This window comes from Cydia fagiglandana, chromosome 15 (assembly GCF_963556715.1).
Source record: "Cydia fagiglandana chromosome 15, ilCydFagi1.1, whole genome shotgun sequence".
NCBI classification, from domain to species: domain Eukaryota; kingdom Metazoa; phylum Arthropoda; class Insecta; order Lepidoptera; family Tortricidae; genus Cydia; species Cydia fagiglandana.
In genome coordinates this window covers 2,777,969-2,805,779 of record NC_085946.1, presented here as the reverse complement: position 1 = coordinate 2,805,779, position 27,811 = coordinate 2,777,969, and the positions used below count along the sequence as shown (strand labels likewise).

The following is a 27,811-nucleotide window of genomic DNA, read 5'->3' as shown; positions in this document are numbered from 1 at the left end:
TAACAGGCTAGAGTGCTTTACTGTTTGACAACTGAAATTAAAATTTACTTAGACTGTGCCTTCACGATTAACAGCTGAAATAAAACCTTTTTATTAGTTTGATGATTGCCATTACGTTGTGTCAACTTTGGTAAATCGAACAATTACATCCTCTTCGCTTATTAAACTAATGTGATAACAGATCCTGTCAATGTCATCACTGCTATTTCTAGTAAAATGGATCGACATTACGAATATTCTAATTTAGAGTACGTCGCGATGGTGCAGCTGTACGCTAGGGCTAACTACGACTCCCACGCCGCCCGGCGACTTTACGTGGAACCGGACCATTTACAGTCGCTGCGTCTTCGAGGGATTTTAAACCCCCAAGTTCCACACGGACGAACAATTGTCGCCGCAACACAGCGGCTGCTTAACCACGGGCAGTTTCAAACGCCAGCACATGCACAGGGCAGAGGTGATTGTGTATTGAACGTGGCGGATTGCAGTTCGAACAATTATTGCGGTATCGGGAAGTTTAAGTGTTTGTTTAAGTGTTTGATCATTAAAAGCTTGATCTTTAACTTGTTATGTTTACTTTTAAGGATCTGCAAACTAACTGCACGTAAAATGTGTGAAGGAAAAATAAATGAAACTACTTTTTAGGTTATTTTGTTTCATTCACTCAAAAGAATTAGGTAGGTACTACTGCAGTGCTACTACTGGTGTTAGGTCACTTTCGAGTTTCGTTCGACACATTTATAAATCTGGCATTTCTTAACATTATTTAAAAAAAAGATTACACATCGACTGTATATCGATAGCAGAATCATTCCGTTGCGGGAAAACAACCACTAAAATTTCACGGTGTATATGTAGGCCGATTTTTATTTGGTTGTGTTTTTTCGTAAATTTTGACAGAATTTGTTAACTTTAAAGAGATCATTCATAAGATTCGATCATTTATAGTGGTCAATTCACACTTACATTTTAATTTCAAAATAATGCCATTAATCGCCCATGTGTCTCACTCTCTCCAATGCCTGTACGAACAAGTACGAGCAATGTGCAGGCGCGAATGATAACAAAATGAAATTATTTCGATATCGAAATGTAAAGTTAGAATTGGCTTTTTGGTTTAAACTTTCAATAATAAGATGTATATCGGATAACCATAGCATCAATTTAAATGAGCAACAGGTACAAAACGTTGACATCCGTTCGTGGAAACATGATCGTAGTTTCCAGTGTTCTTTAAAACATGTATGAGTTCAAATGTTTAGTAATAACTGCAGTGTTTGCGACATTTTATTGGAACCATATTTTGGTAAGTTATGTATTAATTTCAAAATATTTGTTACCAGCCTATATTCATACTTTTAATTATTGATATTATAAATTTGGATGTATACACATTAGCAATAAAACAATTGTCATTTAAATATCAAAACAGGTCGTGCAAAAAAATACAAATATTTATATACGAAATATATTATTCAGAGTCTACAAGTGATACCTGAACGAGGAACGGTGACGTATATTAATGAGAAATACATATATCCGAACGGAACACTCAAGGTGAGGCGATACGGGAGGAAAAGCGGGTATTACATCAACCTCGAGGCAACCACCAAGGTGGCATTTGGAAACAACGTGTCGGTAGGTACCTACATCCAAATAAAATAAGATCATTGTCAAAAATTTATTTACTTCTTTCTCAAGCTTTTATCGCTGACTGTACTTTTATTTCAACAGGCAACTATTTTATCGAGACAATTCTTACAAAACCAAAAACAAGCAGTTGAGTTGTATCACATAGTTCCTATAGCCACCTCCTGTGTCCATCATCAGATCAGCTCGATGATACAATTATATTTAAATGTCACCCAACTTCATCATCATTGGCCTGTAACATCAAAAAGATGATGGTTTAAACAGCGTCCATGAGAGTGCGGCACTTCCGCAAATGGCTATTAAGACCAATGCGTGAGCGGCAGCCGCGATCGGACCCAACTTACTTATACTACTACTTATATTATACTATACTCGTACTGCTACTACTATACCACTTATATATAATTACTTCGTACTTAAATGTGCTATATACTGTATAAAGCTTAAATCTATTACACATCATCTCAGCCATAAGACGTCCACTGCTGAACATAGGCCTCCCCCTTGGACCTCCATTCGTACCCGTTGGAAGCGATCCGCATCCAGCGTCTTCCGGCGGCCTTAACAAGGTCGTCCGTCCATCTTGTGGGTGGAATAAATTACAATTACAATATATGTGTGAAGTTTTAGCTCAATCGAATAATGAGATGATGTCTAATTTAGCTGTCAAGATTTGACCCGAACAAACATACAAACATTTCACCAAGTTAAATTTAACTTGTAAAATATCTTAATTTCAAATCACTCGCAGCACGTCTCAATCGTTTGTGTTCAGTTCAGGTAAGTTGGATTGGAGTAACTTCGAAAGCGAGGTAATTTTGAATTGCTAATATCTACTTAACTGGAAAAAGCACTTTCTATTGTAGCAACAGTAAGCAAGATGCCATGATAAGCGTTGCAGTAGCTAAGTGTTGCTAAAGTATGAAGAGCTTCTGGCTTAGATTTTAACCATATTCAAAATTATCCCGCTTTCGAAGTTACTCCAGTAGCAACTTACCTAAAATTACCACGGAAATGTGTTAACACTAATTACTTGTGTTCCAGTTGCATTTAATTTCCTTCGAGTATCTTCATAACGAGTATAAACGCAGCTTCGTAGAGATGAAGTTTGAGAAGATATGCGACTCCATAAATAAGGACCCTTACGTTGGCAAGGCATTTAAAATGATCGGTATGCCTTGTCCTTTACCACCAGTAAGTATAGTATATTACATAGTACAATCCATAATTTTTAAAATTACTATATATAGCCGCCCACACGTTTAAATAAATATGCCAAGACAAACGAAACTTTCATTTCGTAAAATAATAAAGATACTTAATCACAAAATGTAGAGCTCTCAATGAACTATTAGTTACAGCTTCTGTTACCTCTGTAATCATAAATAAAAGTACTTTTTTTCTCAATTTAAAAACAACTCAATATACACAAAAATTATATGGTTAATTATACATCCTTTCAAACCGCGATAGCTTGAAAAGTTGTTAGAGTGACTACACATGTTCTTTCCGTGTACCTTTCAAATGCAAACGTATAAAATACCATTGACTTATGTAAGGACAGACCTTACGGGTACTAAGAATGGTGCTAGTTCAGCGGTGTCACTCACAAAATTGAGCCAATCGTGCAAACTAACGCAACTAGTTGCTATTGCGTGCGATCAATCACGGGCGTGATGCTAACTTATCAGCCAATCGCATTGTGGTTTTAGACTGAACGATTGGCTCGAATTCGTGTGCGTGACACCGCTGTACTGGACCCATTCTTATTGCCCGTAAGGCCCGTCCTTAGATATATTTCAATGAAAAATACGTAACTTTTCACTATATTTCAGGGTCAACACAGGCTGATGAACATTACAGTACCCATGCAGGACTTTCCCAACGTGTGGCCATTCGAGAGGTGCAAAGTTGAAGCCACTCTGTTGCAGAATCAGAACAAGGATATCATAGCTGCTGCTGATATTTATGTCTTATTTAAACAAAAACCTAGGGGGAAATAACTAAAGACGTAAGGACCGTGTGCGTTAGAGGATCGCTGTCCTAATCGTAATCGAAAACTTAAAATTGACATTGACAATTTTTGCCAAGAAGTAGAGAGCCTAACCGCCTAAATATAAAAATCAAAAAACGTTATCTGCCTCTCTGCCGCACGAATATTAGTGTCCGACCGAAGATTCAGTTTCGGTTTCGGTGTCGGCCAGTTTCGGTTTCGGTGTCGGCCAGTTTCGGTCACATGTTTTGGCAGTAGTTTTGGTTTCGGCCAAAAAACGGCAGAACCTTTCGGCCGGGCCGAAACTTACAAAACTCGTTCTATGAAACTAAAGTATGTGACAAAGAACAAAAGTTCTGGAACAAGTAGGACAGCAATACGAGTATTAATATACTGATTTGTGTATATAGAAATTAGTTAGTTTATTAGAAAACACATTTCCCCTAATGAGGGCGCCACAGAACGGTCGACGAAGTCTTAATATGTGTACAAAGGCGGTTTTATGACATTTTATCAACGATTTTAACAAGTCTATAAAAGTTTCGGTCTCGTTATCGGCCGAAACTATAGTCATAGCCGAACATTCGGTTTTGGTTTCGGGAAAAAACATGTTTCGGTCGGACACTAACTAATATACAAGAACGATACAGATGCAGATAACGACTGTAGATTTTTCGACGTTGAATCTAGATTCTCAGGTGCTGTCCCTTTCACGCGCGCTTCCTTGCGCGTTGTATGTGTTGTTATGGCACACACCATTTTGTGGTATGAGTTGAAAATTAAAACTTGACATTTTACATTTTGCGCGTAAAACAGGCGCATGTGATGTAATTTAGTGCGAAGTTTTATTTTTCATTACGAGCCTGAAAAGTGTGTTAGTTGAACTAAATATTATGATATTTTTGAGATTTATGTCGCACACTTATATAGGGCACTGTGTTTCTAAGCAGCCCATGTAAACACATTTTTTATGCTTTTTCACAGTTCACATTCCTTGTCAATACAAATTAATATTTGTAAAATAAAATCATATTTGTCTACTAGGTATAAAATGTTTCAATCGTACCATCAAAACTACGAGCCGTTTTGGTAATTGAAGACGATTCATTCGATTTGTCTTTATAGCACGGATGACATAGTGAACTTTATGTATATTCCGATTTTTATTTGGTTGTTGTCGACCACTGACTAACAGGCCGCCGGACGATATCGGCCTGTCAGTTTGAACAAATATTTGACAGTTCCAATCAACTGACCAGCCGATATCGTCCGGCGGACTGTTAGTCAGTGATCGGCTTTAGTTTTGACAGAATTAGGTAACTTTAAAGAGCTCATCCATTCAATGCGGAAAAAGCACAAAATTCCAATTTGGGACAAATTTTACCTACACATTAAGTATGCAAGGCACGTTTTTAGGACAAACAGTAAAATTGTGCTAATTATAGTACAAAATAGGGAACGCTTTCTATTCACCAGATTTTATATAAACCTGACGAAAATAACAAGACCGAAGTGATCCCATAAGTGTTCCGTAAACAAAGTTTTGTACGGAACACTAAAAAATCGGCCCATATTATAAAACTATATCCCGACAGTTAATGTTCAAACAGTTTAATTGTTCTATAATTCTATATAAAGAGTCATAGGTATCTCTTTTTGTTAATCTACCAAAGAATGATAAATACTTTTGACGCAGAGTCTGATACGCTTCTTTTGATACCGACTGTACGGTCACGGATATGCTTCTTATGATACTGACTGTACAGCCACGGACTAATTAATTATTTAATTAGAAATGACATAGTTGACATACTGTTAGTATTGACAAACAGATTATAGCTTGAACCCTAAATGATTCAACAATTAAAGTCCGTACCTACCATTATTTTTCGAGTCTAGCTCACTGTTTAACAACTCAAATGGTTAAATATTCTATTACGTCAGCGTCCAATTTTGCTAAATACATTGCTATGCTCAATGTTAGAAATGATTACTTTAATTTACCTTTATTGTTGCTGATATTCAGACCATTATTCAAATAATTACGAGAGTACCCTACTATAATATTATAAAGGCGAAAGTGTGTCTGTCTGTCTGTTACCTCTTCACGCAGCTGCTGAACCGATTTAGTTGAAATTTGGTATAGAGATAGTTTGAGTTCCGGGGAAGGACATAAGATAGTTTTTATGTCGGAAATCATCCCTGAAGAGAATGGAATTGAAAGAGTTAATGAATTGCCTAATAATTGAAGTAAGCAATGCGCGAATTGAATGATTGCTATTAGCATTATCCAGGCGATATACCTACTTTAGCTGCTGACACTAATTCCACGCAGACTAAGTCGCGGGCAAAAGCTAGTATTTTTATAACACGATCATACATGGTAACTCAATTCATTGAGAACTGTGACAAGCAATTATCAGTCCGTAATCTTCACAGGATTTTTTCATTCCTGAAAATATTCTCTCATTTTATTTTTCGACAAAAGTCTACAAGTAAAATAAAACTCCCATCTCTGTCCCGTTCTGCCCTCAATAGGTAGTCATGCAACTCCAATACCTGTATTTTCTTAAAAACAAGCGCTTTTAACAAAATCATCTCTTTATCCATGTGTATAAGGTCTAAAATACGTTGGTAGTGGGTTCAAGAGGGGTGCGTGCCCTATGGACATACGTTTACTGCCAATATCCGACTGGTTCACCCTTGTAGCGAAAACTCGGGAAGATAAGATAACTACAGACGCAGAGATAGGTAAAAACAAAGACAATACAATATTTACTTACATTCTCTTTGGGTAAACCTGTTAACATATATCCTAAGGTAGTAAAAAGTAAGCGGAAAAATCATAACAAACATTGAACAATCATAGGATAAATAAAAAAGTTACTTAAATATATTTTTTTCGACTGTCGACCAAATAATTTTCACGTAATATTTCCAAAAATAGCACGTCTTTACAAGTACCTTGTAATATTTGCATATCGTTTTTACGACGGAAATCTTAAACCCATAATATCACCACACCTTATAAAACAAAGTCCCCTGCCGCGTCTGTCTGTTTGTGTGTATGTATATTCGCGATAAACTCAAAAACTACTGAACGGATTTTCATGCGGTGTTCACCTATCAATAGAGTGACCCTTGAGAAAGGTGTATAATTTGTTAATATTTTGTGTAACCCGCGCGAAGCCGGGGCCGGTCGCTAATAGTATGACATAAGACAAATACGAGTATATATGTATTTCTGAAGTACTTATTTAGACTACCAAAAAACACATTGTTTTTATCTTATCTTTACTTTGACAGAACACTAATGTCTTGTGTAGCAATCTGACCCATAAAATGTGACAGAGAGGAGTTTGTATTAAAACAAAATTGTGATGAAAATATTTTGATGTGTTATTTCAAATATAAACTCTGCTAAAGGTACTGGTTCGATCCCAGCCCTGGGCACTGACCATGGTCATGTTTTTATATGATATATATTTCAGTTTACAATAATCAAAGTTCAAAGAGTTTTGACACCTCTACATTGAATGTTTATTCTACAAATGGGGAGCGGGAGTTAGTGGCCGCGGCAACTATCTCGGCCCTCAGAATAAACGGCCCGTGAGTACTTCACCAATAATAATAATGCACCAAATCGCCACTACTATTAGGCTACTAAACTATTGAAATTAATGAGCTTTTAGCAGGCATGGCTCACTCCGCGATTTCGTCGCTTTGCTACAGGTAGCTAAAAGTACATCTGTTCCACACCAATTTTGGTGGCTAGCCATAAGCCGCGCGTGGCGTTGTCGCCACCTAGCGGCCATATCTGTCCTGATCGTAATAGACGCGATTTGTTAGAGAGTAAGTCTTCTGTCTGACTTCTGGCGTTCTACATGACATTAAAGCTCTCCAAGGGGCCTTACGTGTAGGATCTATATCCCCACGCAAGCCTATCAAAAGACCGGGATTTATAGGCCCGTGAAATCCAAAACGGAGAAACAAAATAATAATAATAATTGCCTGAAAATAAAGATGTCTCATTTCATTTCATTTATGGCTGCTATGCGTGGTGCGGAGAATTAAATAAAACACCTGTCAGGTACTTAAACAATAAAATGAGAAGACTTCAAACGTGCGAAACAAATTTGCATCGAAGGTAAAAATTAGATTACGAAAAACACCCCAAATATACACGTAAGATACGTAGACAACAATCGGTAGATCGAGTTTGGTTGAAGCTGAAGGCATAAGAGTATTATTTTCAAACTTGAATATGAATACGAGCAAATATCGGATTTTCAGGGGCGAAATTAAATGACAGGTATCTATTTGAATATAACGATAAAGAGATTTCTTTACGAAATAGGTACCGATGCTTCTCCCATATAGTTCATATCAGCTTTGCTTGGAAGTGTTTTATGAGCATTATTTTAAAGACAATAACGGGGAAATTACGTACCATTGCATTATAAAAAAAAAAAATTGTTATCTATTAATCTAATGAAATAGCGTACCATAAAAAAAGCATAATGAGATTCGCGAAAGACACAAAATTTATCAAAGTATTTTGTAAACTTTGATAAATTTTGTGTCGACTACTGAATTCATTAAGGTCCACTTGCACCGCCCCACTAACCCGGGGTTAAGCGGTTAAATCGTTAAACTAGTGTCAAATTGTATGGGTAACCATGGCAGCTCCAGGTTTAACCGGTTAACTCCGGGTTAGTGGAATGGTGCAAGTGGGCCTAAGTATTCAATTTTATATTCCGAATTCACCAAAATTCTTTCCAAAGTGCTTGCAAACGGAAAACGTATACGTTCAATGAATATCCATCTGTCTGTGAAACGTCAGAATAAACCCTTCCAAATACATCACACGTATCTACTGGAACAAAGGATTTCGGATATAAAATGATGAAATTTACAGCAACCGCGTTAAATGTGACAGATATGACAGCTCATTCACTGCTTATGATTTCGTGTTATTAAATATTGTATAATTTATAAGCAATACTGCGCTTTAAAAAGATTTATTTATATCTACACACAAATAAACCACGTACGTACGTAGATAAAATAACTACGTACAGTCAGCATCAAAAGAAAAGTATCGGATCAGGGTGCTTAGCCAACGTGTCAATCGTTAACGCTCAGTAGCCATCTCTCTCTATCATTCTTCCATAATATTAGTGCGACAGTGACAGTTGCATTTTCATCACTACGGAGCGTTAACGATTACCTACCCAGCCTACACGTCAAAAGTATCTACCATCATATTTGCTAATGGCTTTAGAATAAGATGTATGTTCTGAACAATTAGGTTAGAACGAATACTTTTGAACGCGAACTGTAGAGATATATCTCTATTTGTGAAATTTCAGGGTGGCAGATAAAATCGCTCATAGAAATACCTAGTAATTTACACGTACATAGGGGCATGTTCATAAAGTATAGGTACATTATAAGCACGTATTCCTTATTTTGAGTACCTATCAATGTTTCTACTGCGTTTTTGATGAACGCAAAAAGTCTGTCATCTCTGCCGCAGACAGCCGTCTCGTGTGAGCGATAATCCAAGGATTTTTGCGGCATATAAGCCAACACTAATTAATTAAAAAGGAAAATGTCGGCTCCCCAAAAAGCCGATGGACAAAGGCGCCGGATGAAAGCTCTGGAAGTGTTATTAACGTAATGAGTGCTCAGCCGAGTCTGATGCCGGTTATAATATATTTTACTGAAGTATAATGAGTGATTTTAAGCCCCTTTTAAGTTAACACAGCATTTAAACGGATTATTTATGTAATCTTACAACAGAAAAGAAAATCTTATCGTGCTGCATAAGATCATGGCCTCGACGGAAGACCAGCGCTAGTCCAGGCAATGAATTTGCACAAAAATGAGCAGCGTAAAAATAAACATAAATCGTCCCCAACTACGAAATAAGCATACCTCGCAATCGAGCTAGCAAAACCGTAGCAAATGACAGTTGAATGTAAAGGTTAGCGTTCATATGTCATGAATCATCATCATGACTTATGATAACATAGTCACTATTTTTTAAATTTTAAAGTTAAATTTGTGTTTCAGGAAAGTAAATTATTAAATTACTTCTTTAAATTTTTGTTTATTTGATCTCAATTTGTTTACTCTTAATTTGAAATACAAAATAAATTCTACCTACTTATAACGTAATGATGTGTGTATAGCACAAGGATGTAAATACCTTATTTAGCGTAATCACACGCAAACAGATCTTAAATAGTTAATTTAAAACATAGTTTTTGTATTTGACTTAGTAAATACGTATATATGCGTCAACCTTAATGTGCAACTGCTACGGTTTTGCTAGCTCGATTGCGAGGTATGGAAATAAGTATATTTCTTTATAATGAAAATTATACCAAAACATATTACTAAGTACACACAAAGAATCACAGTTTTTAAAAATTCGACTCCCAATGGTGAATAAATAGAGTAAGTATCTAGATAGGCGCGAGCGAAGGCTAGTCTAGATTGATTATGATTATGTACACAACTGCGACAAAAATATTTCCCTCAGCTACGAGTAAAATGTATATCTTAAACATAGCCCGTGCAGTGTTGCCAACTTGGCATTAATGATGCCAGATCTGGCATATTTTCACTCGCTTTGGCACCAAAATTTTCCATTTAGCATCTGGCATATTTTTTAGCATAATTTACTCTAAGCCAAGTTTGCAGCAACAATATGCGCCATCGCCTTATGTGGTTCATATTTTCATAAGAATTTTGACTTTGGTGGACGGATGGACGTCAACGGACTATATAAAGTTGGTCAAGCAGATCTTGTCAGTAGAAAAAGGCGGTAATTTTGAAAAAATTATGTGTTTTAAGTGTCTAATTTCAAGTGATATTTTAGCATTTTTTTAGCATAGGTGGTTAAAAAATCTTTGGCATAATTTTGGCATAATCTAGACATTAGTCTAGCATTTTTTCAAAATCCGAGTTGGCAACACTGCAGCCCGTGTTCGCCGGGAACATTCTACAAAAGGCTCACCTTAAGCCCTGTCTACACGAAGTTCCTATATCTCTTATACTTATACAATCACCTTTATAATAGAACCGAGTCGGAGATCAAAGTTTTAATTGTTTTTGCATCGGCATTGTATAACTTGCGGGATAGAAATTTAAATTGGCTGCCACACTTTGAATACTAGTGGGGAAATGTGTTTACGGCTCTTGGGTGGAAAGTTCCGTGTTGACAAGATATTATGCTGAAGGAATTGCTCTATACACAATAAAACAAATTTAAGACGGGGCTAACGCAAAATTGTAATTTTTATCCTGATTTTATGACATTTATCCTGACACGTTTTAAGCAAGGGCAAATGCCACGAATAAATCACTCTAACACGCGTATTCGGGAAACGAGATAATCACAAGATCTAGAAACGATATAGAGATCAACTAGATTTACATTAGATATCGACTAGATGTGACTTGGATATCTAAGTCATAACTTGTCGAAATCGTTCAAGAGGGCCTCCAGAATCGCGGAAACGTCAAATTTGACATATCTATCTTACAAATATCTTTAAATTATCCATATCGTAACTTGTTGAGGTCTAGTAGAGATCTAATACATTTTCAGAATCGAGCCGTGAGACTAGACTTTATTTGCAAGGGCAGACTTCAAGTAAAATATTAAAAGATTAAAGTTCAAGTATAAAAAAATCAGAACATGTCTAATTTTCATTTATTTTTGGTTGTATGTATGTATGATTGTATCTTTGCCCTGCATACTATAGCAGTATAATTTTAGTACAAAATAAGTAGTGATAATAGAGTCGAGGGATCTTCTTCTACTGCCTCGCGTTATATCCCGGCATTTTGCCACGGCTTATGGGAGCCGGGGGCCCGCTTGACAACTAATCCCAAGAATTGACGTAGGCACTATTTTTTACGAATGTGGCTGCCATCTGAGCTTCCAACTTAGAGGGGAAACCAGGCCTTATTGGGATTAGTCCCGCTTCCTTACGATGTTTTTCTTCACAGAAAACCTTGGTAAGGTAAATATTAAATTATATTTACCGAGGGATCTGACAAGCAATATGTATTTTAAACAGAAATATATAATCAGAGTAGGTAATTGATGTAAATGGTAAAAATGTTCTAGTTCCAACCCAAGACTTAATATCTAAAATAATTCAAATAATATTGGGCACAGTATGAAAACTACAGTTCTTTTCGATCTTTCGGGCGATTGTGCACTACAATGAATTTTACTGTCCGACAGTCCGAGTTTTCATGATCCGATATGGCATGGAAAAAACGGATGATTGGCTTATGCACTTATCCGGCTTTTTACGCGCAGATGCGGCGTAGTGGCATGAAAAAAGCGGATGATTGGCTTGTGCACTTGTCCGTCTTTTTACTCGCATGTGCGGCGCAGTGGCATGAAACACACAACCGCCCTAGCCCCCCCGCCCGGCCAAGTCATGAATAACACTAATTCCAGACGCAGTGCACAAGCATAAACACGTTTTTCAAAGCTGTCATCTCGGGCCGGAAAAAAACTGTCCGAAATGGGGAAAAGTAAAATGTCGGACTGTAAAATTACGTCTAGTGCACAAGCTACTATATATACTTAATGGCGTGCCATATCGGACCGTAAAAACTCGGACTGCCGGACAGTAAAATTCATTGTAGTGCACAATCGCCCTTCTTCTCACCCCTTTAGGGACCCTGAGGTCCCGTTGAAGGTCGCTGTCGTAAACCGCAACTTTATAAGTTCACTGGATTCACGCACCAACGACACCTTGGAGACCGTTTTCTTATTTCACTCTTTTTAGAGTTCTTACAGGGAGTACTAAAGTTGTTCACAAATAGGTGTTTTTACGAACTTTAATATTGTAGAAATTCACTTGTTTCTTTTTTGCGGATCAATTCTTACGAGTATAACGCGTATTTAGAACCCGCGTATTTATATCTGGGAGACCGAGCTTTGCTCGGAAAACTCATTAAATGCGCTTTTTCCCAAAGATAAGACCTAGTTAGATCGATTTTTCGCCCGAAACCATCATTTCATCGAAATTGTTACAGCCGTTTCCGAGATCCCCGAAATATATACCTAAACAAGAATTGCTCGTTTAAAGGTATTAGATACGTGGTCCTTATTGGACACACTAAAGCCCCATTTAGACGGTTCAAGAACTTGCATGCAATATTCGATACATTGCTAACTACAGAGAACAATGAATTCAGTCGATCGACCAAATACCGCAATGTAACGAAAATTGCATGCAAGTTGTTGAGCTTTAAGGTTCACCGATGTTCAAGTCTTGCTAATAGGTCAATTCGAGTTTTAGTTATTCAATTTGTTTCCGATTTGATACTGATCCGTTAGTGCCAAAAGTTACGTTTTTGGTTATAGACAAGTCACTTTTGTTACTGACCGATCAGTATCATGTCGGAACCAAATCGAATAACAAAAACTCGAATTGGCCTGATAGGCAGACAGCATCAGGTGCAAGGTTTAACGCCCTTGGAAGTAACTAAGCGATAAATATATTGTTACTATAGCAGGGAAAATGATATGTTATCTACGTGGCTACCGTTTAAGTCAGGTTGAAAGTAAGATCTATAGAGAAACTAACAGGAAAGTTTTTGTGTCTAAGGATATTTAAATAAATAAATGAATTAATGAATAAATATTATAAGGAAAATCTTATACAAATCGACCAATAGTCTGTTCGAGAAACTGAAAACGGTGAAAAATAGAGATAGTACTCCTAAAAATACCTGTGATACCTCATTAGATTCGTCATGATACCTAGAAAAATGTATTCGAAGCGTGTATTAGCACACAAAAAATATGAAAGAATCATAAAAGCGCTGGTGCATAAACAGTTAAATAAACCAAAATTGCTTGCCCGTGCGATACAGTCGACTTCGAAGATATGTTTATACTTTTGCACCTTACTCCATTGTGATAAATCGAAGGATGTAAACATATCTTTGACGTCGACCGTACCACCAGCAGCGCTCTTAACTGATCATCCGTAAACCTTAATGTCATTGAAATAAGGTGAATTCTCAGTTAACAGTGTAGACGACGATTCGTATTCACGTTCGAGTTCTAATGCACACCTTCTGATTTCAAACAAGCATTCCAATTTCAAAATTTCATCGCAGCCAATCGACGTTGGGTATGTGTTTCAACCGCTGCGTTAAACTAGTATTAGAAGTATCATTTAAGAGGGATTTACATTACGAAATTAGTGTCATGCATGTTGAAATCAGTTTCACGCAAGTAGTTTCGATAAATGCAAAAGTAATTTCGTGAAATAATCAGTGTTGTGAAATTCACAGTATCGCAGTGACCATCGGCTCGATTCGGAAACTGAATTAGATTTCTACTAGACTTCAACAAGTTACGTTATGGATAATTTAAAGATATTTGTAAGATAGATATGTCAAATTTGACGTTTCCGCGATTCTGGAGGTCCTCTTGAACGATTTCGACAAGTTAATGTAGATCTAGTTGATCTCTAAATCGTCTCTAAATCTTGTGATTATCTCGAAATCAGAATATGCCTGCATGGCCCCATCAGAATCGAAGCTACACGTCCGCATAGCGCAGACACTTTCGCGACACTAAGTTTTCACATCGCATTTACAGTACGAAATTAGTTGCATGACACTAATTTCACCAAAAAAATCGCGCAGGGCACGAAATTGTTTCGCTTTCATGAAATTAATGCATGCTTTACGAAAATATTAATTACACGTGAAAATGTAGGTAAAACTAATGTCATGAAATTAATTTCAAACCATCTAATTTTGTAATGTAAATCCCGCTTTAGAGTAGCTGTCACCTAAAAGGGGCCCACTGATTAACAGTCCGCCGGACGGTATCGGCCTGTCAGTTGTTCGGAACTGTCAAAATTTTGTTCTAACTGACAGGCCGTTACCGTCCGGTGGACTGTTAATCAGTGGGCCCCTTGTGAAGTCTATTCCTTTTTGTTAACGATTATTTTGTATAATGTAATAAAGATAATCGTGTACTTAAGACGACATGTACTAAGTAGAAGGCTGTAGAGTAGGTAAGTACTAGCGTGCGTTGTTAGCCATAAGAATAAAGGGCAAGTTAGGGCGCGCGCACACTTGCACACAACTGCAGCCGCAGCCCGGTCGAGCTATGCCCGGGCGAGACCCGGTGTAAACAACCCCTTAAAATTATTAACCCCCCTTTCAGTTCCCCTTCACTCAAAACCCGACCGTAAGATATTGGAAATAAGGTTGAGTTTAAATCGTGTTATCTCTCAAGTAAGATATAACGATTTGTATGCTCATGCTATGCACAACGGAATACGGTTTGCTTTCCAAACGCTAATTCTGTTATTGCTAAGTATTCAGTCGATGTTTTACAGGGTCGCCGATTCAAAATGGACTTTAAGCTCAAAGATTTAAGGTTTACTTTCTCTTGTTTGCGCAAGGGTGAGGGGTGGCAGGGTGGCTCATTCATAATCACAGGGATGTCGAACGCGCAGGTGGCTTAGGTTTTAGATTTATCGTTTTGAGGTGAGACGGTTTCCCGAGATATAATTTGTATTGTTTTATGTTGCTTGGAAGAAAGGATATTGAAAAATAAACGTGTAAGCAGCGTTGTAATAAAATGTCAGGAAAAGAAACAGATCGACTTGAAAGTTGTATGTTCGAACACTTTCATATAAGAAAATGGATTCAATGTACATTTTATAATATAAGTTTTGGAGGCCAATATGAATTTTGAGATCAAAATGTAATTTTGTTATCATTCGTGCGTGCATTTTTGTAGTACCTATTTGTTCGTGCGTGTATTGGCGCGACCGAGATGCACGGGCGAATGATAACGAATGACATCATTTTGACATCAAAATGTAAGTTCGAATTAGCCACCAGATAGACCAATCAGAGCTTTCAAACTATCAGTTTAGTATTTGTTATCTAAAAACATGGTGTTACATGGGGTTAGCGAGTGGTATTTATAGAAAGTTATAGTGGACGTATGCCCTGTTATTTTTTTACATGCATGTGTCTTTCCCAAAGGAGTATTGAACGAGTATTAGAGTGCTGATAAAATACACCTTTTGAATTTGGCACTTTTTTATAAAATGGTTCCAGACTCCCACTATAGTTCGTTTTTTTTAGCATTAGAAAGAACTCCACAGAAGCAAGCGTGCAGTTTTTATCTTGGTCTTTAATTGTTAATAATTATTGAATTATCTAATGTAGCATGGTCAATACATATAATTTACTTCAAATTATTACCGCTAAAAGTGCCGGATTTGGAACCACAAGCTTACTTCTGCGAAGTTATTTCTAATGCTAAAAAAAACGGACTATAGGGTAAGTCTCCTGGACTCCCATCAATATTTTTTTCTAGAATTTGTTATTTAGCTATACTTAACTATATCTCGGAGACTAATTAACTATAGGTGGCATAATTTTACAAATACTAACAAACCTACTATTAAAATCACAGTTTATTTAGATCAAATCGTGTAGGAACCCTGTCAGCGAAGAGGCTTGAGGCTGAACATTTCCTGTTAAAACCGGAAGTTGAAGCCTCCTGTCACTGCGCGCAACCTATTTCCTTATCCTTGCCTTAATATACCTTTATGTATCCCTTTTTCGTTATACTCTCATACATCATTTTTCGTTTTTAAATATATTTTTTTTAAGTCGGTTAACTACAAACGCGCACGAATAATATCATTTAGAATTTGGCCTCCAGAACTCCTTTTTCCCGCATATTTAGTACAGTCAGCAGCAGAGTTGCTAATGGTCACATTCCATTTCTAACCGCAGCTGCATTACTGTCAATTTTACTATGGAAATTGACAATGACAGCGACGCGTTCAGTACCGGTAGTGCAGCTGCGGTTATAGTCCGTTTTTTTTAGCATTAGAAAGAACTTCGCAGAAGTAAGCTTGTGGTTCCAAATCCGGCACTTTTAGCGGTAATAATTTGAAGTAAATTATATGTATTGACCATGCTACATTAGATAATTCAATAATTATTAACAATTAAAGACCAAGATAAAAACTGCACGCTTGCTTCTGTGGAGTTCTTTCTAATGCTAAAAAAACGAACTATAGAAATGGAATATTACCATAAAAGGGCGAGGTGTTCACAATTGCCTTGACAGTTAACCTCTTATTATTAACAATAAAGTCGCGTCAAGATCATTTTGAACACCTCGCCCTCTTAGCAACTTCTGCTGATGGCTGTACTTGGGTCCTCGCACAATATAACCACCGGGGTACTGAAGTACCTATTATTGTGCCAGTAAAAAAACATCCTGTATATTCAGTAACTCGCTACATCAAAGTCTTTCTACCATGATGCAATTTAGTGAGCCCCAATATCGCACAGCGTGACTGCAAAAAAACACATTTTTGCTCCCCCTCGAAATAAAACGTTAGTAAAACCTTGCTGAATAAGGCTTTGAGAAGAGTCGTTTTATTTTAGAATGGCTGCATAACTTGCAAAGCAGTTCTACATACTGGTAGTTGCCATCGCCCACACTGTTAACTGACAGTTTGTAAACCTTATTACAAAAGGCATAAGGTCCACCGATGGACAGTAAAGAGTGTTGCTGTTTGTACCATCCGTCTATAGTGTTAAGAAAGGTCTTACGGTGTAGAGGAAACTGTCCACAGATTAAATGATTTTTGCTTTTTTGTGCGACAGAGTCGACGCACTTTTAAGATTTTTTTTAACGTGAAGTCCAAATTTCGAATTCGAGCGAAAACCCGCTCGCGAAAAGTCGCTCATTTTAGCGCTTTTCCGGTTATATCCTAAAAGTTCCTGGGGCATTGGCAGGTACCGCACCTGCACTTGTACCTGGACACTTTTATTCTCCCATAAGAATCGAAAAAGCACGTGATTCAGAGTAGAAATAACATGAAAAATCCCAAATTAAAAAAAAAAATGTAGTGTAACCAAATAAAATGGTCCAGGATCTTGATAGCCTTATTTTTAGATCAGTCGCAATAAAACGGGTCACTTTTAAGCGAATAATCTTTCTCAAAAGTACCAGGGCTCCAGAAACTCCGTGGAGTGTGCCACCGCGATACACTGCCGTAACAAATGTCTGTAATTGGTCAGTTGTCGCCTCAACCGGCTGATGCATGGCTGGTAAAGTACACTGTTATACTGTTAACCTTTCGTAACCCTTATTGCTAACACATAAGGTTCACATACGGTAAGTTAAGTATTACTTTTATAAGTTGGTTTAATGGTCGATTAGTTACTGCAACTTCTGCAGTAAAAGCGGTGAGTTAATTGAGGTGTAAGATTTATTTTTTATAGGTAATTTTAGCGCCTATTGGCTGCAGATTAACTGGAGGGTGTTTTAGTGAGATTTATATACTTAGATAACCTTTTTTATACATGAATCTTCTTGAACGGCACTTCTTGTATATATGTATTGTCAAAGGACTGTCTCATTTCGATCATAGACAGACAGTGTCATACTATCTCTGTCTTACCCTAGTACTAGCACCCAAAAGCAAAAAAAATTAGTAATTATAGTTCTCCTGGTTCTTACTGACTGACAAATTGGTTTGACCAACTATATATAATATTTTTTTAGTTCTGTGTTTAAGTGTTTTACGAAACATATTTTTTTCTGTCTAAAGTCAGCGTACTTTCGAAAGGGCCTGTAAGTTTGATTAGCTTAGCCCCCTAGCCAAACATACGTAAAGTCCCCTGACGCGGACGCATTTATACGTTAGAGTGAGCAAGTGATATTGCTATCTCATATTACCGCATGGCTGCGGCTGCGTCCCTCGGACTGGCCGGCGCTGGCCCACAGTGTGTACCTTAATACAAACGAAATCAAAAGTCCTAACTAGTCTCAAGCTCTCTCTTTAGGTACCTATACAACATCAAAATATTATTAGATCACAACATATGTACCTAGAGTCAATATCGCCTCCGTGTGTGGAATACCTCGAAAGGTACCTAACCATGAATTCCCATAACTGGGCATAGTGCTTAAGACTCGGTAAAACCAGAAAAGGTAAATACCTACCTATCCGGCTGCGGAATGAGCTCCCCTGCCGAGGTTTTCTACAGTACGGAGTTCTTGAAAAAAGGAGTGTACAGGTTTTTAAAAGGTCGGCATAGCGCATGTAACACCCCTGGAGATGCAGGCGTCCATAGGATACAGTGACCGCTTACCGTCAGAAGGGCCGTATGATCGTTTGCTACCGACATGGTTAATTAAAAAAAAATCTCCACACTTAGATAAGTCGACAGCAGTTACATTCACACAAATTCAAACTAAGACCTGTAGCCGTACCACGAGTTGAAACTTGACGTTTACGTAACGTTCTTCAATAGTTATTGCGGCTGTATGTATGGAGGCGCAGTGTATGAAAAAGGACGTATTCAAAATAGTGAATATCATTTTGAGACCAACACCAGTCGTGACGCCTGAAGATATGCCCTTTCCATGATATGCCTATTGCCTAGACATGTCATGATCTGGCGGATTTTACGATCGGCCGCCGACATACCATTATTAGACCTATAGGTTCAATAATATTGGTTCTTCCTCAACAATTGCTCGCTTTTCGCCGTAGGCTATAAGAACAACATTTAGGCCTAGCATAATGGCGCGTTCTTGCGGGCGCGGCGCGTGCCTGGCATGGCCACGGCGGCATTACGGCCTATTTAGGAAGGAGCACCATGAATTACTAAATATTACTAGGGGAAACATGTTATTACAATTTTTTTTTAAATTCTGTAACAAGTAGACGTATTCCTTTTTAATCGTACTCTAATATAAAGGTATCTAAATAAAAATATTTTCACAAACGGCTGTCATTTTACTTTTCCAAATTTTAGATATATAAGTAAGTAAATATTCTTTATTGCACCGATAATTATACATTTTACATGCAGGTAAAACTATGGTCAAGCAAATCTGTAGAAAAAGGCGAGAAATTCAAATTTTCAATGGGACGATAACCCTTCGCGCCTTCATTTTTATAATTTGCCTCCTTTTTCTACTGACAACATTTGCTTGACCAACTATAGAAAGAAATTTTAAAGGAATATAGAACCAGGTAACAACAGCAGCAGTATAATTTAGCGATGGACGCTTTGGAGAGAATGAGTAGGGGAAAGCGATTTATCTTTAGTTCGAGTACAAATGTAAACAACGTTTCAATCTAAAATAATGAACACAGACACATCGACAATAGCTCAACTGTATAAAGAAGGGTTACACTTGGGGCAACAAACTAAATACACAATTATTCAAATAATCTCCGACCTAATCGCGCTTTAAACAAACGAATAAAACGAAAGTGTTCCTAACAAATGAATAATCACTTGTCGAAAACCTTGAAAAAACAAGCGAAGATCAAAGCAAACAAACGGTAATTAAAAACAACACGTCACAGAATCAGATTGTGTGTACATCTGTTTAATCGAATTCAGAGCCGTGGTTCTGGAGTTAATCCACTTTTGGGACAGGGGATGAAGGTAAGTACAAGCTTCAAATGAGGTTCCACGGACATTTAAGTATACATATGTCGTCCTTAAACCTAAAAATTTAAAGTGCTTAAAAATTTTAGGATTAAAAGTTTTAAGTAATGGAAATATGGAAAATTCACCGCTATAACCTACGCTTTATTCATAAAACCTAAAATGCCTAAGTGAAAGTTTGTAACAAGACAATTGTTTAGATTTTACAATTAATAAAAACGGGAATACCTACAATACATAGCTAGTGGCAGGTGGACCAAAATGCTTATGGAAAGATGGCCCCTTTCGGATGAAAGTAGCGCCTGGTCTGGCCGCTGACTTACACTCGTTACGAGAAAAATATACAGATTTTTGGGGGTCACTTCTGGGTGAGATTGGTTCAGCGTGGCTAGCACATGATTGGCGCGACAGTATCTCGCGGCGAGAAGAGAAAAAGACGGGTAGTCTATCTCGCCGCGAGATACTGTCGCGAAAATCATATGCTAGGCCTAAAGGAACGGGACAAGTGGCGTACTAAGACAGAGGCCTATGTTCAGCAGTGGGCGATATGATGAGTACACTAGTAGTGTAGTAGGTACATAGTACCTGTAGATCCATTCTAGATACGTTATAGTTTAGATATCAACTAGTTCTCATTTGCAGCGCAATTCGGGCAACTAATGTCACTTTCACGTTAGATAGAGTAAGATATCTATTAGATGTGAATTAGATCTCTAAGTCATATCCTATGGAAATCGTTCAAGAGTATCTCCAGAATCGCGCAAATGACAATTTTGACAGGTTAGATCTTAAACATATCGTTATCGTATCTTGGTGATGTCTAAAAGATGTCTATTTCATAATCCGAATCGGGCCCATGCTATGTCGAATACTAGTGCGACATTCAATCCGGAGGTAAAGGGTTCAAATCCCGGCTGAACTCGATCGCATGGAAATCTCAATGACACCAATACATCAGTGCGAATGAGAGACTGATGAGTATACGCAGTCGCTAACATAAACGTCAAGTGTTAACTCGCGGTATGGCAACGGAGCCACGCCGTTTTGTCGTCTAAATAGTGTTTAGTTTTAAGTTTATAAAATACATATGTATGTTAGTCTGTAAGGTATTTGTAATATGGGCCTTGTTGCCTGAATTAAATATCTAAATAAATAAATAAAATAAATAAGCCCAATCTCGCTGTCACCGACCGCAAAAGTTTTCCACGGTCTTTCGCAGATTAAACATTTAATTTCTTCTTCTTCCTCGCGTTATCCCGGCATTTTGCCACGGCTCACATAAGAGCCTGGGGTCCACTTGACAACTAATCCCATGATTTGACGTAGGCACTAGTTTTTTCACTAGACCTTCCAACCCAGAGATTGAAGGATTGGAGGATTGGGATTAGTCCGGTTTCCTCACGATGTTTTCCTTCACCGAAAAGCGACTAGTAAATATCAAATTATATTTCGTGCATAAGTTCCGAAAAACTCATTGGTACGAGCCGGGGTTTGAACCCGCGACCTCCGGATTGCAAGTCGCACGCTGTTACCGCTAGGCCACCAGCACTTAAACCTTTAATATAATGTAAAAAAAAGCTGTTTTAATAATGTAGGTACAAAGCTGTTTTTAAAATTGTTTAAAAACATTATTAATTTATTTTCTCCGACAAACTATTTATTCTTATAAGTGTGTTCTGACTCATTTTCTTTTTAAGCCATAAACACAATTTATTTCGAAAGATATTGAAAAGAAATTGACTATAAATTGAAACCACTAGGTCCAATTTAGTATGAAAAAATTAATACACCAGGTAGTTATTCAATTTCATAACATTAAGTATGCTATTAAATAAAATGTCAACACCAGCAACTAAAAGTGAGTAAGTCATAAAAGGCGAAAATCAAGATTTTAATTTGCTTCCAAACGAATGGACGCGATGTGAATTTAGTGGAAACTTTATAAGATATTTCTGCAAAATACCGTAGGTACTAAAATTTTACGTGAAAGGTGACAGGGATTTTTATAATTGCTGGACTTGCGTTGCATTCAATTTTATACTCTCTAACTATGGTTTTACAGCTCTTAATGGGATAAATAAGTATGAAAAGATTTAAGTCCAATATCTTTGAATTTAATTTCTTAACCTAAGCTTGAATTCGTTTCGGCAAAAATATCTTTTCAGAGTAATAATTCTTGCCAATTTCGCTATTACGCGGATTTTATTTTTGTGTCGTTTTGAACCGTCGTCGTAATGAAAAAACCTATTGAGGAGTAGCAGCAATGCCTGGGGCGAGAAAAATATTTTGTGCTATAATTAAATGTCATCTTAATAATCGGCTTTCAGCCATCGTCCGAATGTATGTTTTTTAAATTGGCATGAACATTTATGTAACGTAATATTTTTTGTTGCTAAAAATAGTTATACTGAAAGTAGGAGTTGTCTATGTAAAGCTTGTACTCGCTCTAGTTTCTTTGTAACCCAGCTGGGTTCGTGTTAATCTTAACATTTTTTTTGTATACCTGACATTTTACAAATTTACGAAATTTTATGTAGGTACGTCCTTCTACTGAAATAGTTTTGAAGAATATTTACATTATCGCCCTATATCAGTAGCTGTTTGAAATTTAAATACGTATACCCTGATTCATCGTATCCCGTAACGTAAATATTCTACGTCTCAAACTTTAACAATAGTCGACGAAACGCAGTGGCCGGGGCAATTTCCTTTTTATAGCCACTAAAGTGTGCACTAAACCTCCTTCTAATCCAAAAACGACCTAACCGGCAAGAAAGTTTAACAGGAATAAGCCTTTCATTTCTATGAGGTCACTTACGCGTTTAGATAAAAATGGTCTTCCTTGAAATAAGCTCAATGTTGACTTATGGCGTTTTGCCTTCGGGCGGAAAAGTAAAGGCCTGCCATATCGTCCAGTAAAATAAAAGGCGTTATTAAAGATTCCTCCCAAACAAACTAGTATACAGTTGAACTAAGATAACAAACATTTGTTGTACTTTCAAAGGACGTACTTTTACTGGTTTACAAGAAAATAAGACGAGTGAGGCAATAGAAATAAGAGCACAGCGAGTCGTTATCAGTCCGCCCTGTTTACTGCGCTTCAGTGCTTGAATGTAATAAAAATAACTTCTTAAAGCCTCTCGTTTAATTAAAACACGAAATAAAGTGTTTAAATATAACTCGTACATAAAAACCATTTTTAATTACTTTCGTTTAAACAAAAAAAGGTTGGAAAGCGAAATCTTAGAAAATTTACATTTTTAGGTTGCCATGATTAAGTTTTCCTTGGTTGCTCTTAGAATCCTGGTTTAAGGTAAGTAGTAGTAGTAGTAGTAGTAGTAAACACTTTATTGCACAAAACAAGTACATAACACAGAGAGAATACAATAAATGTGTACAAAGGCGAACTTATCCCGTTAAGGGATCTCTTCCAGCTAACCTTTAAGTAACTGAGACTTAAAAGAAGTAGCTAACCCTAGGAAGTAAGTTAAGTAAGGGGAAACTAGAAATGTTAGTCTTCTGCTAGCTCGAGATCTCATATCGAAGAATCTACGTATCACCAGATCCACTCTACCAATTTGATCACGTGGCCTAACGAAAACTTTTAAAACAAAACACAAATTTCATCATCCATGTTACTCGATCATAGCAAGCATGATAGAGATAGACGATGTTCGAATTTCGACGTTCGCGGTAGTCCTGGGGGAGGGCAAAATGAACGAAAGAAATAACGAAATTGCCAAGGCATGAATGCGTAATGCCAAGAGGGGCATGGAGGGATTAATTTGCAGCGGTGAGCGAGCGAATGAACAGTAGGCATACTAGGCATATGTGCCGTGAAAATTTAAAAAAGTTATTATGGCAGATCTTTTTCAACTCTTATAACGCTAAATAAATATAAATACGTTAAAAAAATAAATATGTATGTTGTGTTATAGAACAGATTATAAAAGGACAAGAAGCGCTTTGTAGCCTCCTGCTTCGAAGTAGGAGGTACCGGGTTCGAATCCTGGCAAGGGCATTTATTTGCGTGTTTATCACAAATATTTGTTAATGAGTTATGGATTTTTCTATGTTATTCGTAAATAAATAACTCTAATATATTATTCGTCTATGGCCTGTAATACGAGCAAAAAATTTAACTGTAGGCTGTACTCCTCATACTGACCAAGTTGTTGAGCAACTTTTAAAAATAACTTGTGGTTTGATTTTTAATACACTTTAAAGTTTTTTCTAAGACGCAATGTATTTAGAATTTTGTTATGTTTAAGGCTTGACAAGCAACGTCAATCACAATGATATGGCATGGCGATGGCGTCCATTAAAGATAATATTTATTTTCTACGAAAAATAGGGACTCTAAATACTTCATAATTTTTAAAAGTTGTTGAATAAAACCATCATCATCATCATCATCGTCGTCATCATCATCGTCATCGTTTGAGGAGTACAATCTATGTTTTAATTATTTGCTCGTGTTAGAGCCCACACCCGGTATAATTATATCGTCGTCTAACTAGTAAACAGTAGGTATACCCACAACACAAGCCATACTGAGCTTAGTAATGTTTTGTATGTCTATTTAGTTACTTTGGTGCGCTGTCCAAAGGAATTAAGAAATTATGCAATCCATTACTTTCCATCACTAATTTCATTTCCATTGAAAATTACTTTGTAAAATCTTGACGATACGTCCGGCACCGTCTGTAATATACGTTGTACAGTCAGCATCAGAAGTTGCTAAGCGGCCGAGGTGTTCAAAATGATCTTGACGCGACTTTATTGTTAAGAGAATAAGAGCGTGTCAAGGTTATTTTGACCACCTCGCCCGCTTAGCAACTTCTGCTGCTGACTGTACTCCTAGTCCCACGGGAGCGCGTACTGCGTGATCAGAGCGGGCATCAGGGATTAATTAGCCGATCGATCCCTTGACATACGACAACACTCTTTACTGGCTGTAGGTGAACCTTATGTGTTGGGAATAAGGTTTATGTATTGTCATTGTATATGTATTGTTAGCTAGAAAATTCGCCATTATGTGGAAGGTTACTAAATACTTTTAAATCCTTCAATTTAGTCAATTTATTTTGTGAACCCACTCGAGTCACAGCAACCAGTGCTACATGTATAGATAACATCTTTAGTAATAATGACGCGATTAGTAAATCTGTTATTAACAACCTAAGTTCTGACCACTGTGGACTAAAAGCTTCTTTCAGCGGGAAAACTGAAGAAATTCCTCAAGACACTTTGTGTAGGCCGATTTCCGAAAGTCGCCTAGGTTTATTCAATCGTAATATTACTAAACAATTATGTTGTCTTTCATGTACCCAGGAAAACCCTGACTGTTTGAGTTCCGAGTTGTTTAATTGTATTAAAAAGGAATTTGATGCCTGTTTCATTCAGAAAAAGGTGCAAGGCAAGGCTAAGACTAAATTTAGCGACTGGGCTACATCGGATATTCACGAGAAAAGACGCCGGCTCTACGACTTATATGATTTAAAGGCAACTGATAAAAGACCGGAATTTCTGGAGTACGTCAAAAATTATTCTAAATCTTTTAAAATGTTGTGTGTCGCCGCTAAAGCCGATTATTTGTCGAAAAAGATCCTAAATTCCAGCGATAAAGTCAAAACTGTATGGCAAGTTATCAGTAATGAAACTGGAAAACGTAAACTGAAGGATCCGCACTACAACCTACGAATTGCTGACACTTTAGTAAGTTCCGACCGTGAAGTGGCAGATCATTTTGAGCGGTTTTTCTCGAATATCCCGGTAGAAACAACAAGATCCCTTAATTCATCGCCAGACGTCGCTGAAGAAATTTTGAAGACAAATGTGGCAGAATGTACAGAAATCTTCAAATTTTCGTATGTCTCATCGAATATAGTTCTTAAGACTTTTAGGTCTTTAAATTTAAAGAAAACAGAAGATCTTTGGGGCCTGTCTGTCAAAGTATTAGATTCCATCATTGAGTCAATTACACCATACTTAGCTGAGATTTTCAACAGATGCATTGATGCTGGAATTTTTCCAGATATTATGAAACATAGCAAAATTATCCCTCTGTTTAAATCAGGAACGAGAACAGATCCCACGAACTTTAGACCGATTTCAATACTACCGGCATTAAGCAAAGTGTTCGAGAAACTTATTCTGAATCAACTATTGTCACATTTCAACAGAAACAAACTGCTTGACAGCAATCAATTTGGTTTCACCAAAGGTCGATCAACTACTGACGCCGGTGCGGTACTTCTAAAACACATCTTTGATGCTTGGGAAAAAGCTCAAGATGCTGTTGGAATTTTCTGTGATCCGTCAAAGGCATTTGATTGCGTTGATCACGAAAATTTAAAGAGAAAATTAAGCCGCTATGGGATAAAAGCTAGTGCCCTTGACCTGGTCTCATCGTACCTTTCGGATAGAACTCAGCGAGTAGTTATTAATGGAACTCAATCGGCGGGGTCCCCGGTAGCCCTCGGAGTGCCTCAAGGTTCAATTCTTGGTCCCTTCCTGTTCTTGGTATACATTAATGACTTACCAAAAGTTGTGCAAGATAGACATGATATAGTGTTATTTGCAGATGACACTTCCCTTATATTTAAAGTGGACAGAAAGGAAAATAGCTTCGAGAGCATTAATGACGCGCTATCTACCATTGTAAACTGGTTTACGGCAAACAATTTGCTTTTGAACGCCAAGAAAACCAAATGCATCAAGTTTACGCTACCTAACGTCAAGCAGGTAAATAACAGCAAGATTAAAATAAAAGGTGATACGCTGGAATTTGAGGACCGAACTGTTTTCCTGGGAGTCACTCTAGACTCCAAACTGCAATGGCATGCACATATAGGCACTCTAGCCGGAAAACTTAGTTCAGCAGCCTATGCAGTGAGGAGAATCAAACAGCTGACAAACGTAGAGACGGCCAGGCTGGTATACTTTAGTTACTTCCATAGTGTTATGTCTTATGGAATTCTGTTGTGGGGAAAAGCGGCAGATATTCAGACAATATTTGTGCTGCAAAAACGAGCTGTACGTTCCATCTATGGACTGGGCGCTCGAGTATCCCTAAGAGAGAAATTCAAAGAAGTTAACATTCTTACCGTTGCATCTCAATACATACTAGAGAATATTATGTATGTTCGGAAAAACATCCACGAATTCAAGGTTAACAGTGATATCCATAACTATAACACTAGAAACAAACATAAACTTGCTGTGCCCGCCCACCGCCTCCGTAAGGTTAGACGTACGTCTTTCGTCGGGAACTGTACACGTTTTTATAACAAAGTCCCCACTGATGTAGTGAATTTACCACTTCATAAATTTAAGTCGCACATTAAGCACTCCTTGTTACGTAAGGCGTACTACACTGTAAATGATTTTATAAACGATAGAGATGCTTTTAAGCCGGTAGCTTGATTTCATTAGTATAATAAGAATTAAATAAATATTGTTTTTTTTTTACATTGTGAATTAAATATGCTAGTGTCCAGTAGAATTGACACATGAGACAATGATGTTCTCGCTTGATTATATTGTTTAATTTAATTTTAGTTTTGGACACTTGGAGACCTTATACATCTCTAAGTACATATTTATTTATTTGATTTTTATTTTTGATTGTACATACTTACCTATATT

At 37.3% G+C, this 27,811-nt stretch overlaps 2 protein-coding genes across 5 annotated transcripts in view; one reads left to right on the top strand and one right to left on the bottom strand.

Annotated features, from left to right (window-relative positions):
* LOC134671560 (uncharacterized) overlaps positions 1 to 9,929 on the top strand; it is a 186,513-nt gene extending 176,584 nt beyond the window's left edge. Inside the window, exon 3 of the mRNA XM_063529420.1 lies at positions 9,916 to 9,929. The gene's annotated coding sequence lies outside the window, so the exon portion shown is untranslated. The remainder of the gene's footprint in view (positions 1 to 9,915) is intronic.
* The window catches only part of LOC134671254 (acyl-CoA:lysophosphatidylglycerol acyltransferase 1-like), a 610,785-nt gene that overhangs the window by 538,412 nt on the left and 44,562 nt on the right, over positions 1 to 27,811 (bottom strand). The window lies entirely within an intron of this gene.